Raw genomic sequence first — 15719 nt, 5'->3', positions numbered from 1 at the left:
CATACACCTTATAGAAATATTTACCAACAAAACACTGCAAATAAATAAGCCATTTCACACATGAATTGCTTTTTAAATCTAAAATAGCCGAAAACAGTGGACACTTTACAAAATGTGATTTATTAAATACTCAAACTAATGAACTAATCTCACACTGAACTTATTAATAGTTATGAAATGGTCTATGCACTTAACTTTTAAAAAAACTTCTTTACTTAACATATTCCTCCACACTAAAAGCAGCTAGATGAAGGTGATTGGGTGCCTGACAAGGATGTCATGGCACTTCCCTTCTGCGGTGGCTGATGGGAGAACTGAGGACTACATCTTCTAGCTAAGCTGGAAACATGCTGTGAGCCCACAGGAGGAACAGCTCCTCCTTATGAGTACAACACTGACCTGGTTAACATACATGAAAATTAAACTATGGATGAGTAACAGGATCAAACATAATAATAAGCCACACAAAACTCTGCATATTTGAAAACAGAAAGAAACAAATCAGGAATTAACCGTAAATTTCTAAATAATATCATTTGAGAAGACTGCTAGATACCAATAATGAAACTGTGAAACTGCAGACTTGCAGACTGAGTACTTTCTTAAGATGAAAATTTATCACAATGGATGTCATACAAAGATGAACATGGAGAGTCTAGCCTTTCGCTGTTGTGAAAGAGTGTTTGACTTCTTGAGTAAAGCTTTAATGCTGTCTGTAACCCACTTAAAAATTTGTGAAACTTTTATTTGGTTTGTGAAAACACAAAAAGGGGAGATTTCACTGCTTTTTTCAAATTTAGACCCCATCTGAGCAGGTCTAGATCAAAAATCATGATACTTAGACCGGTCAAATCTGGACTAGATCATCCCAGAGAAGCCAGAGACTCATTAAAACACAGTTTCAGATTTTTGAAACCTTTATTCTATGTGTGAAAATGCTTCAGAGTAGCTGCAGGGGTTATATTAACTCCTTTTTACTTAAAAACCAAAAAAAAAATGTGTATACAACTATATATACAGGGCCCAAGAATGTTGTGCCACAGTACTGCTGCAGAGTGAATGATACTGATGGAGGGCTCAGACTCATTAGTAATATATGCTTGTGCGTAAAGGGTTTGTAGTTAAATTCCTGTGCTGGCATGGTAACTTTAGGCAAGTAAAGTGATTGTGTGTGCTCATAAAGGATAGAACTGACAGCTGGAATAGAACACTGATGTTCACTATGGCTTTGATACATCATTACAGAACAGAATGGAACACTGCATTATATCTGCAGGAGACTGCAGCTCGGACAAGCCCTTCTTTGACCTATCTTGGACCAGCCAGGGAAAGAAAAAGAAAAGAGAGTGAGAAATGGGAAGAGTGTGAGAGAATAATATGGCAAAAGGAGGAGAGGAAAAGAGAGAAATGGCAAAGGAAGAAGACAAAAAGAGAGAGAGAGAAAGGGGACAGGGAAAGACAGAACTGGGAGAGGAAGGAGAGAGAGAGACAGGAGAGGGAGGAGAGAGAAAGAGAGAAAAGAGTGATGAAAGAGAAGGAGGGAATAAGTCAAGACCAAGTGACTCCAAATGTTGGCCTGATTTCAAGACTTCACACTTGGTGGATCAATATCCGGAGGCCCAGAGCCGTCAATGACATCAGCAGGACCAATGAGAAGGAGCAGTCCATCAAACCTGATGGTAAGAGAGTGATTTATATCGTCTGGAGCAGAGACCAGGTTAAAAGATGTGTTCAAAACAGCAAGAGACCAAGATTGGCGCAAAGGTAGGACATAACTCAAACGCTCCTGAGTGAGTGTACACTGCAGGTTACCAAACATATTCCAGTCACACACTTACATAAACTGCAAGTAAACTAAAAAGAGAGCAGCTAGAAAGAAATATTTCATTTAACATTAACCTAAACCGTTTTTGAGGTAAAGTCAAATAGCTAAAAAGATCTTAATCTCAACCACCTAGAAAAACAGTTATAACAAATTGATAGCACCCTAGATGCATTGTACCCTAGATGTCTCGTGCCTCTACATGGGGGACAGACACTGATCCACACAGCATGGTATGCACACAGCCTTTGAAACTGAAAAAAATCACAGACCTCAATGCATAATTTCGTGTAGCTGAATTATAATTTTGAGACCTTAAAGAAGCTGGATGGCTAACCACATAGGCTGTCCAGTCAGCATTTAAATCAAACTTTGATTCCAAGGAGTCACCTGTGGTCACTATGAAACCACCAAAAGAAAACAAAAAGGAAAAAAACAGGGAGTCAAAAACACAATAAAGAGAAAAATAAAAATCAAAACAAAAATAATAAGAAAACAACATTTAACAAAAGAGAGTAAAAGTAGGAAAAAGAAAACCAAAAGAGAGAAAAAGAGGAAAAAAAAACAGAAAATTAAACAATAAAGGAGAAAAAAGCAGAGAGAAAAACATGGAGCAGTAGTAGTACAAGTTGTATCTAACAAATATAAGAAAACAGCAGGGCTGTTTGTATGTAATAGAGCATATACATTATCTGCAGTAACATCTTACATCAGGACTAAACAACATCATTTTTGAGTAGAGCAAGTCTTATTCCTGCTGGGGAATTGTATTTCAGTCGCATACCCACATTTTGGTTCTTTCAACCTCATTACCAGTCCAGGTCTGAATCCACTGTATAACATCAATCATTATTTAGGAGTGGCTTTGTTTCAGGGATGGTAGTTTGAACCCTGTACTGAATATATGGTATTATATGAAATTAAACGACTATATGTATATTAGAGCATGACAGAAGAAGCATGACAGAATCGGATACATGCCTCCATCTGATATGTATTTACCCTGATGAAAGAAAATGAAGAAATTCAGGAGAATCCTGAGCCCCATAACTATTGATTTCTGCACCGATCAAATGAGGCACAGTCAGATTCTCCATAAAGCTCAACCAATTTCATCTCAGAGTCTAAAATACAGTAATAATACTCATGAGAAATGAGTAAGGAAGACTGGTTCTCTAATGACCCCCCTACAGAACCTTGGGACAACCTAAACCAGGCAGAGCCAACATTACTTGATATGTAATTTTGGCTAACAAGAGATAGATATGTGGGTAACATCTTTGATAGGCAAGTCTGGAAGATTGGATGGCTAATGAAAGGTAAGTTCCCCCTGCAAAACCTTGGGACAACCTAAGACAGGCACAGCCACAATTGCTTGGCCTAGTTGATGCTGTGAGCAGGCACAGTGTGCAATGCTATGAGCTCTGTTTTTGCACATTGTGCTGAAACATGGCACTGGAGATAGATGAGTAAAACCTTGAAAAGAAAATGGTTACAATACATAGGCAAGTATGGAAGACTGGTTCGCTAATGACGGGTAAGATCCCCCTGCAAAACTTTGGGACAACCTAAGACAGGCACAGCCACGATTACTTGGCCTAGTTGATGCTGTAAGGAGGGCCAGTGTGCAATACTATGACTTCTGTTTTTGCACATTGTCCAGGAACACAGAACAAAAAATAGACATGTGAGTAACATCTTTGATAGGCAAGTATGGAAGACTGGTTCGCTAATGACGGGTAAGATCCCACTGCAAAACTTTGGGACAACCTAAGACAGGCACAGCCACGATTACTTAGCCTAATTGATGCTGTGAGCAGGCCCAGTGTGCAATACTATGACTTCTGTTTTTGCACATTGTGCTGGAACATGGTACAGGAGATAGATGGGTAAAACCTTGAAAAGAAAAGGGTTACAATACATAGGCAAGTATGGAAGACTGGTTCGCTAATGACAGGTAAGATCCCACTGCAAAACTTTGGGACAACCTAAGACAGGCACAGCCACGATTGCTTGGCCTAGTTGACACTGTGAGCTGGCACAGTGTGCAATGCTATGAGCTCTGTTTTTGCACATTGTGCTGGAACATGGTACAGGAGATAGATGGGTAAAACCTTGAAAAGAAAAGGGTTACAATACATAGGCAAGTATGGAAGACTGGTTCGCTAATGACGGGTAAGATCCCACTGCAAAACTTTGGGACAACCTAAGACAGGCACAGCCACGATTACTTGGCCTAGTTGATGCTGTAAGGAGGGCCAGTGTGCAATACTATGACTTCTGTTTTTGTACATTGTCCAGGAACACAGAACAAAAAATAGACATGTGGGTAACATCTTTGATAGGCAAGTATGGAAGAATGGTTCACTCATGACAGGTAAGTTCCCCCTGCAAAACCTGTGGACAACCTAAGACAGGCACAGCCACGATTGCTTGGCTTAGTTGACACTGTGAGCAGGCCCAGTGTGCAACTTTATGACCTCTGTTTTTGCACATTGTGCTGAAACATGGCACTGGAGATAGATGAGTAAAACCTTGAGAAGGAAAGGGTTACAATACATAGGCAAGTATGGAAGACTGGTTCGCTAATGACGGGTAAGATCCCCCTGCAAAACTTGTGGACAACCTAAGACAGGCACAGCCACGATTGCTTGGCCTAGTTGATGCTGTAAGGAGGCCCACTGTGCAACGCTATGAGCTCTGTTTTTGTACATTGTGCTGGAACATGGTACAGGAGATAGATGGGTAAAACCTTGAGAAGGAAAGGATTACAATACATAGGCAAGTATGGAAGACTGGTTCGCTAATGACGGGTAAGATCCCACTGCAAAACTTTGGGACAACCTAAGACAGGCACAGCCACGATTGCTCGGCCTAGTTGATGCTGTGAACTGGCACAGTGTGCAATGCTATGAGCTCTGTTTTTGTACATTGTGCTGGAACATGGTACAGGAGATAGATGGGTAAAATCTTGAGAAGAAAAGGATTACAATACATAGGCAAGTATGGAAGACTGGTTCGCTAATGACGGGTAAGATCCCCCTGAAAAACTTTGGGACAACCTAAGACAGGCACAGCCACGATTGCTTGGCCTAGTTGATGCTGTAAGGAGGCCCACTGTGCAACGCTATGAGCTCTGTTTTTGCACATTGTGCTGGAACATGGTACAGGAGATAGATGGGTAAAACCTTGAGAAGGAAAGGATTACAATACATAGGCAAGTATGGAAGACTGGTTCGCTAATGACGGGTAAGATCCCACTGCAAAACTTTGGGACAACCTAAGACAGGCACAGCCACGATTACTTGGCCTAGTTGACGCTGTGAGCAGGCCCAGTGTGCAATACTATGACTTCTGTTTTTGCACATTGTGCAGGAACACAGAACAAGAGATAGATATGTGGGTAAAATCTTTGATAGGCAAGTATGGAAGAATGGTTCACTCATGACAGGTAAGTTCCCCCTGCAAAACCTGTGGACAACCTAAGACAGGCACAGCCACGATTGCTTGGCTTAGTTGACACTGTGAGCAGGCCCAGTGTGCAACATTATGACCTCTGTTTTTGCACATTGTGCTGAAACATGGCACTGGAGATAGATGAGTAAAACCTTAAAAAGAAAAGGGTTACAATACATAGGCAAGTATGGAAGACTGGTTCACTAATGACGGGTAAGATCCCACTGCAAAACTTTGGGACAACCTAAGACAGGCACAGCCACGATTGCTTGGCCTAGTTGACACTGTGAGCTGGCACAGTGTGCAATGCTATGAGCTCTGTTTTTGCACATTGTGCTGGAACATGGTACAGGAGATAGATGGGTAAAACCTTGAAAAGAAAAGGGTTACAATACATAGGCAAGTATGGAAGACTGCTTCGCTAATGACGGGTAAGATCCCACTGCAAAACTTTGGGACAACCTAAGACAGGCACAGCCACGATTACTTGGCCTAGTTGATGCTGTAAGGAGGGCCAGTGTGCAATACTATGACTTCTGTTTTTGCACATTGTGCAGGAACACAGAACAAAAAATAGACATGTGGGTAACATCTTTGATAGACAAGTATGGAAGACTGGTTCACTCATGACAGGTAAGTTCCCCCTGCAAAACCTGTGGACAACCTAAGACAGGCACAGCCACGATTGCTTGGCTTAGTTGACACTGTGAGCAGACCCAGTGTGCAACATTATGACCTCTGTTTTTGCACATTGTGCTGAAACATAGCACTGGAGATAGATGAGTAAAACCTTGAGAAGGAAAGGGTTATAATACATAGGCAAGTATGGAAGACTGGTTCGCTAATGACTGGTAAGATCCCCCTGCAAAACTTTGGGACAACCTAAGACAGGCACAGCCACGATTGCTTGGCCTAGTTGATGCTGTAAGAAGGCCCACTGTGCAACGCTATGAGCTCTGTTTTTGTACATTGTGCTGGAACATGGTACAGGAGATAGATGGGTAAAACCTTGAGAAGGAAAGGATTACAATACATAGGCAAGTATGGAAGACTGGTTCGCTAATGACGGGTAAGATCCCACTGCAAAACTTTGGGACAACCTAAGACAGGCACAGCCACGATTGCTCGGCCTAGTTGATGCTGTGAACTGGCACAGTGTGCAATGCTATGAGCTCTGTTTTTGTACATTGTGCTGGAACATGGTACAGGAGATAGATGGGTAAAATCTTGAGAAGAAAAGGATTACAATACATAGGCAAGTATGGAAGACTGGTTCGCTAATGACGGGTAAGATCCCCCTGAAAAACTTTGGGACAACCTAAGACAGGCACAGCCACGATTGCTTGGCCTAGTTGATGCTGTAAGGAGGCCCACTGTGCAACGCTATGAGCTCTGTTTTTGTACATTGTGCTGGAACATGGTACAGGAGATAGATGGGTAAAACCTTGAGAAGGAAAGGATTACAATACATAGGCAAGTATGGAAGACTGGTTCGCTAATGACGGGTAAGATCCCCCTGCAAAACTTTGGGACAACCTAAGACAGGCACAGCCACGATTACTTGGCCTAGTTGACGCTGTGAGCAGGCCCAGTGTGCAATACTATGACTTCTGTTTTTGCACATTGTGCAGGAACACAGATCAAGAGATAGATATGTGGGTAAAATCTTTGATAGGCAAGTATGGAAGAATGGTTCACTCATGACAGGTAAGTTCCCCCTGCAAAACCTGTGGACAACCTAAGACAGGCACAGCCACGATTGCTTGGCTTAGTTGACACTGTGAGCAGGCCCAGTGTGCAACATTATGACCTCTGTTTTTGCACATTGTGCTGAAACATAGCACTGGAGATAGATGAGTAAAACCTTGAGAAGAAAAGGGTTACAATACATAGGCAAGTATGGAAGACTGGTTCACTAATGACGGGTAAGATCCCACTGCAAAACTTTGGGACAACCTAAAACAGGCACAGCCACGATTGCTTGGCCTAGTTGACACTGTGAGCTGGCACAGTGTGCAATGCTATGAGCTCTGTTTTTGCACATTGTGCTGGAACATGGTACAGGAGATAGATGGGTAAAACCTTGAAAAGAAAAGGGTTACAATACATAGGCAAGTATGGAAGACTGCTTCGCTAATGACGGGTAAGATCCCACTGCAAAACTTTGGGACAACCTAAGACAGGCACAGCCACGATTACTTGGCCTAGTTGATGCTGTAAGGAGGGCCAGTGTGCAATACTATGACTTCTGTTTTTGCACATTGTGCTGAAACATGGCACTGGAGATAGATGAATAAAACCTTGAGAAGGAAAGGGTTACAATACATAGGCAAGTATGGAAGACTGGTTCGCTAATGACGGGTAAGATCCCACTGCAAAACTTTGGGACAACCTAAGACAGGCACAGCCACGATTACTTGGCCTAGTTGACGCTGTGAGCAGGCCCAGTGTGCAATACTATGACTTCTGTTTTTGCACATTGTGCAGGAACACAGATCAAGAGATAGATATGTGGGTAAAATCTTTGATAGGCAAGTATGGAAGAATGGTTCACTCATGACAGGTAAGTTCCCCCTGCAAAACCTGTGGACAACCTAAGACAGGCACAGCCACGATTGCTTGGCTTAGTTGACACTGTGAGCAGGCCCAGTGTGCAACATTATGACCTCTGTTTTTGCACATTGTGCTGAAACATGGCACTGGAGATAGATGAGTTAAACCTTGAGAAGAAAAGGGTTACAATACATAGGCAAGTATGGAAGACTGGTTCACTAATGACGGGTAAGATCCCACTGCAAAACTTTGGGACAACCTAAGACAGGCACAGCCACGATTACTTGGCCTAGTTGATGCTGTAAGGAGGGCCAGTGTGCAATACTATGACTTCTGTTTTTGCACATTGTGCTGAAACATGGCACTGGAGATAGATGAATAAAACCTTGAGAAGGAAAGGGTTACAATACATAGGCAAGTATGGAAGACTGGTTCGCTAATAACGGGTAAGATCCCCCTGCAAAACTTTGGGACAACCTAAGACAGGCACAGCCACGATTACTTGGCCTAGTTGACGCTGTGAGCAGGCCCAGTGTGCAATACTATGACTTCTGTTTTTGCACATTGTGCAGGAACACAGAACAAAAAATAGACATGTGGGTAACATCTTTGATAGACAAGTATGGAAGACTGGTTCACTCATGACAGGTAAGTTCCCCCTGCAAAACCTGTGGACAACCTAAGACAGGCACAGTCACGATTGCTTGGCTTAGTTGACACTGTGAGCAGACCCAGTGTGCAACATTATGACCTCTGTTTTTGCACATTGTGCTGAAACATAGCACTGGAGATAGATGAGTAAAACCTTGAGAAGGAAAGGGTTATAATACATAGGCAAGTATGGAAGACTGGTTCGCTAATGACTGGTAAGATCCCCCTGCAAAACTTTGGGACAACCTAAGACAGGCACAGCCACGATTGCTTGGCCTAGTTGATGCTGTAAGAAGGCCCACTGTGCAACGCTATGAGCTCTGTTTTTGTACATTGTGCTGGAACATGGTACAGGAGATAGATGGGTAAAACCTTGAGAAGGAAAGGATTACAATACATAGGCAAGTATGGAAGACTGGTTCGCTAATGACGGGTAAGATCCCACTGCAAAACTTTGGGACAACCTAAGACAGGCACAGCCACGATTGCTCGGCCTAGTTGATGCTGTGAACTGGCACAGTGTGCAATGCTATGAGCTCTGTTTTTGTACATTGTGCTGGAACATGGTACAGGAGATAGATGGGTAAAATCTTGAGAAGAAAAGGATTACAATACATAGGCAAGTATGGAAGACTGGTTCGCTAATGACGGGTAAGATCCCCCTGAAAAACTTTGGGACAACCTAAGACAGGCACAGCCACGATTGCTTGGCCTAGTTGATGCTGTAAGGAGGCCCACTGTGCAACGCTATGAGCTCTGTTTTTGTACATTGTGCTGGAACATGGTACAGGAGATAGATGGGTAAAACCTTGAGAAGGAAAGGATTACAATACATAGGCAAGTATGGAAGACTGGTTCGCTAATGACGGGTAAGATCCCCCTGCAAAACTTTGGGACAACCTAAGACAGGCACAGCCACGATTACTTGGCCTAGTTGACGCTGTGAGCAGGCCCAGTGTGCAATACTATGACTTCTGTTTTTGCACATTGTGCAGGAACACAGATCAAGAGATAGATATGTGGGTAAAATCTTTGATAGGCAAGTATGGAAGAATGGTTCACTCATGACAGGTAAGTTCCCCCTGCAAAACCTGTGGACAACCTAAGACAGGCACAGCCACGATTGCTTGGCTTAGTTGACACTGTGAGCAGGCCCAGTGTGCAACATTATGACCTCTGTTTTTGCACATTGTGCTGAAACATGGCACTGGAGATAGATGAGTAAAACCTTGAGAAGAAAAGGGTTACAATACATAGGCAAGTATGGAAGACTGGTTCACTAATGACGGGTAAGATCCCCCTGCAAAACTTTGGGACAACCTAAGACAGGCACAGCCACGATTGCTTGGCCTAGTTGACACTGTGAGCTGGCACAGTGTGCAATGCTATGAGCTCTGTTTTTGCACATTGTGCTGGAACATGGTACAGGAGATAGATGGGTAAAACCTTGAAAAGAAAAGGGTTACAATACATAGGCAAGTATGGAAGACTGCTTCGCTAATGACGGGTAAGATCCCACTGCAAAACTTTGGGACAACCTAAGACAGGCACAGCCACGATTACTTGGCCTAGTTGATGCTGTAAGGAGGGCCAGTGTGCAATACTATGACTTCTGTTTTTGCACATTGTGCTGAAACATGGCACTGGAGATAGATGAATAAAACCTTGAGAAGGAAAGGGTTACAATACATAGGCAAGTATGGAAGACTGGTTCGCTAATGACGGGTAAGATCCCACTGCAAAACTTTGGGACAACCTAAGACAGGCACAGCCACGATTACTTGGCCTAGTTGACGCTGTGAGCAGGCCCAGTGTGCAATACTATGACTTCTGTTTTTGCACATTGTGCAGGAACACAGATCAAGAGATAGATATGTGGGTAAAATCTTTGATAGGCAAGTATGGAAGAATGGTTCACTCATGACAGGTAAGTTCCCCCTGCAAAACCTGTGGACAACCTAAGACAGGCACAGCCACGATTGCTTGGCTTAGTTGACACTGTGAGCAGGCCCAGTGTGCAACATTATGACCTCTGTTTTTGCACATTGTGCTGAAACATGGCACTGGAGATAGATGAGTAAAACCTTGAGAAGAAAAGGGTTACAATACATAGGCAAGTATGGAAGACTGGTTCACTAATGACGGGTAAGATCCCACTGCAAAACTTTGGGACAACCTAAGACAGGCACAGCCACGATTGCTTGGCCTAGTTGACACTGTGAGCTGGCACAGTGTGCAATGCTATGAGCTCTGTTTTTGCACATTGTGCTGGAACATGGTACAGGAGATAGATGGGTAAAACCTTGAAAAGAAAAGGGTTACAATACATAGGCAAGTATGGAAGACTGCTTCGCTAATGACGGGTAAGATCCCACTGCAAAACTTTGGGACAACCTAAGACAGGCACAGCCACGATTCCTTGGCCTAGTTGATGCTGTAAGGAGGGCCAGTGTGCAATACTATGACTTCTGTTTTTGCACATTGTGCTGAAACATGGCACTGGAGATAGATGAATAAAACCTTGAGAAGGAAAGGGTTACAATACATAGGCAAGTATGGAAGACTGGTTCGCTAATGACGGGTAAGATCCCACTGCAAAACTTTGGGACAACCTAAGACAGGCACAGCCACGATTACTTGGCCTAGTTGATGCTGTAAGGAGGGCCAGTGTGCAATACTATGACTTCTGTTTTTGCACATTGTGCTGAAACATGGCACTGGAGATAGATGAATAAAACCTTGAGAAGGAAAGGGTTACAATACATAGGCAAGTATGGAAGACTGGTTCGCTAATGACGGGTAAGATCCCACTGCAAAACTTTGGGACAACCTAAGACAGGCACAGCCACGATTACTTGGCCTAGTTGACGCTGTGAGCAGGCCCAGTGTGCAATACTATGACTTCTGTTTTTGCACATTGTGCAGGAACACAGATCAAGAGATAGGTATGTGGGTAAAATCTTTGATAGGCAAGTATGGAAGAATGGTTCACTCATGACAGGTAAGTTCCCCCTGCAAAACCTGTGGACAACCTAAGACAGGCACAGCCACGATTGCTTGGCTTAGTTGACACTGTGAGCAGGCCCAGTGTGCAACATTATGACCTCTGTTTTTGCACATTGTGCTGAAACATGGCACTGGAGATAGATGAGTAAAACCTTGAGAAGAAAAGGGTTACAATACATAGGCAAGTATGGAAGACTGGTTCACTAATGACGGGTAAGATCCCACTGCAAAACTTTGGGACAACCTAAGACAGGCACAGCCACGATTGCTTGGCCTAGTTGACACTGTGAGCTGGCACAGTGTGCAATGCTATGAGCTCTGTTTTTGCACATTGTGCTGGAACATGGTACAGGAGATAGATGGGTAAAACCTTGAAAAGAAAAGGGTTACAATACATAGGCAAGTATGGAAGAATGGTTCACTCATGACAGGTAAGTTCCCCCTGCAAAACCTGTGGACAACCTAAGACAGGCACAGCCATGATTACTTGGCCTAGTTGATGCTGTGAGCAGGCCCAGTGTGCAACATTTTGACCTCTGTTTTTGCACATTGTGCTGAAACATGGCACTGGAGATAGATGAGTAAAACCTTGAGAAGGAAAGGGTTACAATACATAGGCAAGTATAGAAGACCGGTTCGCTAATGATGGGTAAGATCCCCCTGCAAAACCTGTGGACAACCTAAGACAGGCACAGCCACGATTGCTTGGCCTAGTTGATGCTGTAAGGAGGCCCACTGTGCAACGCTATGAGCTCTGTTTTTGTACATTGTGCTGGAACATGGTACAGGAGATAGATGGGTAAAACCTTGAGAAGGAAAGGATTACAATACATAGGCAAGTATGGAAGACTGGTTCGCTAATGACGGGTAAGATCCCCCTGCAAAACTTTGGGACAACCTAAGACAGGCACAGCCACGATTACTTGGCCTAGTTGACGCTGTGAGCAGGCCCAGTGTGCAATACTATGACTTCTGTTTTTGCACATTGTGCAGGAACACAGATCAAGAGATAGGTATGTGGGTAAAATCTTTGATAGGCAAGTATGGAAGAATGGTTCACTCATGACAGGTAAGTTCCCCCTGCAAAACCTGTGGACAACCTAAGACAGGCACAGCCACGATTGCTTGGCTTAGTTGACACTGTGAGCAGACCCAGTGTGCAACATTATGACCTCTGTTTTTGCACATTGTGCTGAAACATAGCACTGGAGATAGATGAGTAAAACCTTGAGAAGGAAAGGGTTATAATACATAGGCAAGTATGGAAGACTGGTTCGCTAATGACTGGTAAGATCCCCCTGCAAAACTTTGGGACAACCTAAGACAGGCACAGCCACGATTGCTTGGCCTAGTTGATGCTGTAAGGAGGTCCACTGTGCAACACTATGAGCTCTGTTTTTGTACATTGTGCTGGAACATGGTGCAGGAAATAGATGGGTAAAACCTTGAGAAGGAAAGGGTTATAATACATAGGCAAGTATGGAAGACTGCTTCGCTAATGACGGGTAAGATCCCACTGCAAAACTTTGGGACAACCTAAGACAGGCACAGCCACGATTACTTGGCCTAGTTGATGCTGTAAGGAGGGCCAGTGTGCAATACTATGACTTCTGTTTTTGCACATTGTCCAGGAACACAGAACAAAAAATAGACATGTGAGTAACATCTTTGATAGGCAAGTATGGAAGACTGGTTCGCTAATGACGGGTAAGATCCCACTGCAAAACTTTGGGACAACCTAAGACAGGCACAGCCACGATTACTTGGCTTAGTTGACACTGTGAGCAGGCCCAGTGTGCAATACTATGACTTCTGTTTTTGCACACTGTGCAGGAACACAGAACAAGAGATAGATATGTGGGTTGCTAATGATGGGTAAGATCCCCCTGCAAAACTTTGGGACAACCTAAGACAGGCACAGCCACGATTACTTAGCCTAATTGATGCTGTGAGCAGGCCCAGTGTGCAATACTATGACTTCTGTTTTTGCACATTGTGCTGGAACATGGTACAGGAGATAGATGGGTAAAACCTTGAGAAGGAAAGGATTACAATACATAGGCAAGTATGGAAGACTGGTTCGCTAATGACGGGTAAGATCCCCCTGCAAAACTTTGGGACAACCTAAGACAGGCACAGCCACGATTGCTTGGCTTAGTTGACACTGTGAGCAGGCCCAGTGTGCAATACTATGACTTCTGTTTTTGCACACTGTGCAGGAACACAGAACAAGAGATAGATATGTGGGTTGCTAATGATGGGTAAGATCCCCCTGCAAAACTTTGGGACAACCTAAGACAGGCACAGCCACAATTACTTGGCCTAGTTGACGCTGTGCGCAGGCACAGTGTGCAATGCTATGAGCTCTGTTTTTGTACATTGTGCTGGAACATTGTACAGGAGATAGATGGGTAAAACCTTGAGAAGGAAAGGGTTACAATACATAGGCAAGTATGGAAGACTGGTTCGCTAATGACGGGTAAGATATGTAAAACTTTGGGACAACCTAAGACAGGCACAGCCACGATTACTTGCCGTAGTTTACGCTGTGAGCAGGCACAGTGTGCAACACTATAACTTCTGTTATTGTACATTGTGCAGGAATATGGCACAGGAGATAAAAACAAACAAGAAAAACATGAAAAATAAAGGACAAATATTAAAATCTAAAAGTCAAAACTAAAAGAATAAAAAGAAAATTGAAAATAAATCAAAACAATTAGATAAAAATAACACAAGTAGTAAAAAGTTGTGGCTAAGGTTTGGCTAAATTTAAGGAATGGGTTCGAGAAACATCCCAGAATAATCCACTTTGTTAAGGTCAGGTCACGGTCGCAGTCAGGAATTGACTGCTGGTAGGACAAACACACTCACTCAGGTCTTTCCTTTGTACACAAACAACAAAACAATGCTATAAAAACATCAGACTGTATCTGCATTTCTGCTAAATATACACAAACATGCTCTATGTACATGATGACAAAGTCACCTTTCAGTTTTCTGGGGTCTTTTAGGTGGTTGCTACACACAAACTACTTTGGATAACACCTCAAAACAAGAAGTAATTTGTAATATGAATGTTTCATTATTATACCTGCTGCTCTCTCACATGTAAATGTAGTCCAGTAAAGTAAAGACTACATTTAAGATAACAGATTTACCAATTTAGTTGCTTGTGCTGACAGAGCAAACGTCTCCAATGAAGTTGCTCGAGTTTGCTCCAGTGTTTGGGGTGGTTGTTAGGTGTCTATGGTAAGTCTACAGTAGGTTGTGGTGGTTTCAAGCACTTGTGATTCCGTCTGCAAACCCTCTCATCCAGCACCACCTCATCCACAAGCAAATCAGTTTTCCTTCCATCACCTTCATCTGCACTTGACCTCAGCATTGTCAAACCCCTGCCTCGATCACTTAAGATCTCCTCCTACACTGATGTCAACCACCGCTTTCTTGAGCTGCTGTCACAACAGGCTCCAACTTTCTTCTCACTAAATTTTTGAGAAGCCTCCTCCTCAGGTAACATTTTGAAATGACACCACTACTACTTGATGTCCTCAACCTCCTTCAACGCACAACAGTCCTGCAGTCCTGGAAAACATGGAATGTCAAACTTAGAAATGATGAAATCATCATCTAGATCAGGTCAGAGGTTTCCTCCCCCAGTGAGGTCAACCTGGACAAGGTATACCTGACCCCCCCCACTCCCTTTTCCCTCCCTTTCCTCTCTCAAACCCCCCCCCCCCCCCCACATCCACCCTTCTCTCCCTCCCTTTCCTTTCTCTCCCCCAATCTCTCTCTTTCTCTCACTCACTTTCCTTTCTCTCCGCCATCCCTTTCCTTACTCTCTCTCTTTCTCTCTCAACCCAGCCGGTCGAGGCAGATGGCCGCTTACCATGAGTCCGGTTCTGCTCGAAGTTTCTTCCTGTTAAAAGTGAAGTTTTTCCTCGCCACTGTCGCCAAAGTGCTTGCTCATGGTGGGAACTGCTGGGTCAAAAATAAATAAATAAATAAAATTGATTTGAACTAAATAACCTTTTGCATCTACAGACCTCTTACTCCCTCACTGTCTTAACATATGGTCTCTTAAACTGTGTCACACAATTGGTCTAGGATTGTGAATTATTCTGGCTTTAAAATTTAAGGAAACCTGAGCTTGAATAGTCGGTCTGATATATTTTTACATTAAGTTCATTCAGAAGAAGAGAAAGATCTTCACTTCACTTCACATAGTTTG

General features: G+C 43.3%; 1 long non-coding RNA gene across 14 annotated transcripts; it reads right to left on the bottom strand.

Annotated features, from left to right (window-relative positions):
• Positions 1 to 631: 631 nt before the first annotated feature.
• Positions 632 to 13894, bottom strand: LOC127142379 (uncharacterized). Of its 14 annotated transcripts, none has more exons than XR_007813057.1 (7): positions 13781 to 13894; positions 13395 to 13612; positions 12933 to 13226; positions 11221 to 12076; positions 10147 to 10566; positions 9291 to 9710; positions 632 to 3718 (listed from the first exon to the last, which is right to left on the bottom strand). It is a non-coding gene; the product is annotated as an uncharacterized LOC127142379 (long non-coding RNA). The 14 variants fall into 14 exon arrangements; XR_007813054.1 differs by having other exon boundaries at positions 11221 to 12386; positions 13025 to 13226; XR_007813061.1 differs by lacking the exon at positions 9291 to 9710 and adding an exon at positions 4575 to 5430 and having other exon boundaries at positions 11221 to 12386; positions 13025 to 13226.
• Positions 13895 to 15719: the final 1825 nt, after the last annotated feature.

Source organism: Lates calcarifer, linkage group LG4 (genome assembly GCF_001640805.2).
Source record: "Lates calcarifer isolate ASB-BC8 linkage group LG4, TLL_Latcal_v3, whole genome shotgun sequence".
Lineage (NCBI taxonomy): Eukaryota > Metazoa > Chordata > Actinopteri > Centropomidae > Lates > Lates calcarifer.
The sequence above is the reverse complement of the archived record's forward strand: the minus strand, read 5'-3'. Positions and strand labels throughout refer to the sequence as shown.